This window comes from Homalodisca vitripennis, chromosome 2 (genome assembly GCF_021130785.1).
Source record: "Homalodisca vitripennis isolate AUS2020 chromosome 2, UT_GWSS_2.1, whole genome shotgun sequence".
Taxonomy (NCBI): domain Eukaryota; kingdom Metazoa; phylum Arthropoda; class Insecta; order Hemiptera; family Cicadellidae; genus Homalodisca; species Homalodisca vitripennis.
Genome location: NC_060208.1, coordinates 18,149,038 through 18,152,958, shown reverse-complemented (window position 1 = coordinate 18,152,958; position 3,921 = coordinate 18,149,038).

Sequence of the window (3,921 nt, the reverse complement as noted above, 5' to 3'; positions counted from 1 at the left end):
ATGCTGTTGAAAATGAAAGTGAAATTAACATATGACAATCAAGCAATTTTATTCTTCACTGTTGAAGACGAGCGCATATTGCAAAGACGTTATTGGGTATTGGAGAATCTGTTTGAAAATCTTAAATTTTGAATTCGAGCGACATAATACTAAAAAAAAATCTCATTTGTACCAGAATTATGTGGGGCATTGGCTTAAAGTACTTGAATAAAATAATTTTTCATGGTTACAAAATGGGTCACGAATTATTAATGTTTAATAATTCGTTGGCATTGCCACAGAAATTGTATTATTGGATAAACAAATACCAGCTTTTTAGAGTACTAGGTTTTTATGTAGGTGGTGCATATACGCACAATGTGGGATTCGCCTCATTTGACGCAGAGAATATGTACTCACTAAATTCCTTACGGGCCCCTTGTTCAGGATTACTTACTCCTGGCTGCGTGGCTTGCGCCTTAAAGGAGCTGTCCTTCCTTTCCGGAAGCCTAGGGATCAATCAGGCAACACTCTTCTCGTTTCACGGGAAGAACAGCGTAGACGAACGCAGAAACAGCATTCCACGTATTTTCGCTTCCGTAGCATTACCACCACAGTTTCTGCTGAGACATCACCGATAGTGGAGACAAGCGTTTTTTGCTCGGTGAAACGCCTGGATTCGAAGAACGAATGGTGAGCGTCATCTTCCTCCGGGCAGTACGCATATCGAGGGGATCAAACCTCTCATATCTGCTAAGGGTACTTCCTAAAGTAACCGTGCTCCGTTAGGAACTGACAGTTAGATATCCCCGTGGCCGCGGTCCATCCAGGCGTTCAGGTTTCTAACGAGACGAAGGCCCAACGACCGTCAGAACCCTCGCATTACATCGCTCCACCTTTACTGCTAACCCTGCATGGTTTCTCTCCTCGCTGTTCTACGGCCACCTACATTCCCAAATAAATCAGTTGAGTGACTTTACAACCCTAGCTGCCTAGTCGCAAACGATCTGTATGTGTTTCCAGTAACAAAAGCGGCGATCCAGCATTACACCAAGATACCTCGCGGTAGTCCTTATCTGAACCCCGACGGCACCCATAATCATGGGAATCACAGTAGGTATTTTCCATCAAGTGAGCATGACTATCTAGTTCTTGGCAACCGCCAGCTCGAATCCGTGGCTTTTCATCCAGGAGGTGACCCGATTCATCACACGACTAAGGCTAGGCGTAACAGAGCCAACTCTGGAGGCCTAGTAGTAATGGACTGCTGCTAGGTCATCCGGAATCGGCTCTCTGTTCACTTAAATAAAAGTGTGTAATAATATTTAATGGAAATCACTCTAGTTGTGAGGATAATTTGAAATAATTTTGAACCTGCTTCAGTCCAATTTTAAATTATATTCTTATCCTTATTTTAAAACCATTTAATTCTTATTCTAAATTGATTTTATTTTGACTTCAAGAAATGTTAAATCATTGCATTGCTACACATAACATAGCTATGGTGGGAAGGGTTGATTCCATGTAAATGTTGTTGTGCTCCAGTTCACCTTCCTCTTAGTGCAACATCTTTAATCTGATACTATCACAGACTTGACTCCTGAAATTTGGATTTGAAGCTCAAACGATCCCTTTAAGTCGTTTCGACATCAGAGAACTGAAGCTAAACTTAACATTTACATTGAATAAATCCTTCCACCATAGCTCCGATGTGTATAGAAAACTTGGTCACTCCAACAGTGCTTAGAGATAGTGTCAGAAACATTGTAGTGCACTTGATACAAGAATACATCTTCACCTAGGTTACACTATATTTTTATACTTTGTAGTGTAGGTGTCTCTGGTGTAGAATCGATGTAGAGTTCATTTAGAGATTCTTCGTCGCCAACATTTTTTTTTTCTTGGTGTCATGTTCAGAGAACATGACACCAGATTCCAGAGGTCAAGTCTGTAACAGCGTCTGATTCGAGACACTGCACTGGAGCTCGACTCGACATTTACATTGCATTGACATAGTTTTTAATAACTTAAACCAATTTTAAATTGACTTTAATATAAGTTGTTAGATTAATAAAAGTTGCTTCATTTTCAGTTTTGGCACTAATTTTATACTTTTCAATTTATTTAATTGTGAACTGGTTTTCAAGCAAAGCAATATAATTTTGAGAAAATGTGTATCAGAATATGTGTATTAATAGCTATGAGGTTAAATATTATTCACATACAAGCCAAATGAATTGAGTTAGGTTATACAGTGAACTGTTTTTCATGTCAGATCGCTCTAAGTTTTTAAAATCCTCACAGTATTTATTGATATGCAGATAACTTTTATGCAGATTATGTGCACTGTATTGTAGACATAAAAACTGATCGTACAAAACAAAATAAAAATAATATTTATACAAATATTGTTCAGTACAGTTATTTTACAAGTTTAAATATATGAATTTTGTTATGTCTTAGAAATAAGTTTAGTGATGCTACAAAAAAAACTGAATAATGTAGAATCATTGTTCTCTGCTTCACATCTTGTATTCCATGAATAAATAGGTCACCACTTCAACTTCACTGCGAATAATCTGCCAAGCTTTCAAAATAATATCCATTGTTGTTCACTGACTACTCTGTTGACATGACAGTTGCCTTGCATATTATAATAGAGAATAACACAAGAGAGTATTCTTGCACCAATTAATATTTACATTACTGGAAAATGTTTTGTCATCTTAACCACTGCCTCGAATTATTTAATTTTATCTTCACTTGTTTTTTAAATACTGTTAAACAAGTATTTTAATTTTAAAATCTCAATTTTTTCGCAGACAAAATGTTCTTTTTAACATCACTTTAGTTTATGTTAAAATGTTCAGCCGTAAGAACGAATGTATTTACAACGGATTCTTGTTAGTGCTCTTGGTGATTTTCTAAAAAAAAGTATTATTGTGATTGAGGTCTGGGATAAGACATCTTGACCCAAAATAACATTAACTTCTGAAGAAACAATTATTGGTAATTTTTAGTATATAAGCTAGTAATAGTCCACTTTATATCATGATTATATATTAATTCCTACTTGAATTTCAGATGTAATCTTTAATGACCTTGGAATTAGTGCTTCTTCTCGATGATCAGTTTGTGTTATTTTGTTGAATTTCTTTGGAGTTTTAAAGTAGTAGAGTAATACAAAAATTTCAAAACTATGTTTTGGTTGTGGATTTTTTATAGACTTGAATAAAATGCTAAAAACGTTATAAATTTAAAACATGTATTATTATTGTCCAAGTAAACTATACCTTTGCATTTAAAGTTTTCTTAACTAGTCCATTTGTTTATTAATTGCGCTTTGTGTGCTTGCATATGGCATGACATTTTAATATGAACTAATATGACGTTAAAAAGAACATTTTACCTGAGAAAAAAAGGTTTTTAAAATGATGACTTTTTAACAAAATTTAAAAATTAACAAAGTTAAAAATTAAATAATTTGAGGTAGTGGTAAAGATTGTCAAAACATTTTCCAGCAATGTAAATATTAATTTGGTACAAGAATATTCTCTTGTTATTCTCTATTATAATATACAAGGCAACTGTCATGTCAACAGAGTAGTCAGTGAACAACAATGGATATTATTTTGAAAGCTTGGCAGATTATTCACAGTGAAGTAGAAGTGGTGACCTATTTATTCATGGAATACAAGATGTGAAGCAGAGAACAATGATTCTACATTATTCAGTTTTTTAGCATCACTAAAGTGATTTCTAACACGTAACAGAATTCATACATTTATATTTTTCTCTTTAGCGTATTTAAGGCGTAACAGTATAAATAAAAACCATTCATATACCATAACACTTTGTTTTTAAGCTAGTTTCAGTTCAATATTTGGAAAATAAATTCAATGTATTAAATTGTTACAATTAAGTTTGTGCTATATTATACAA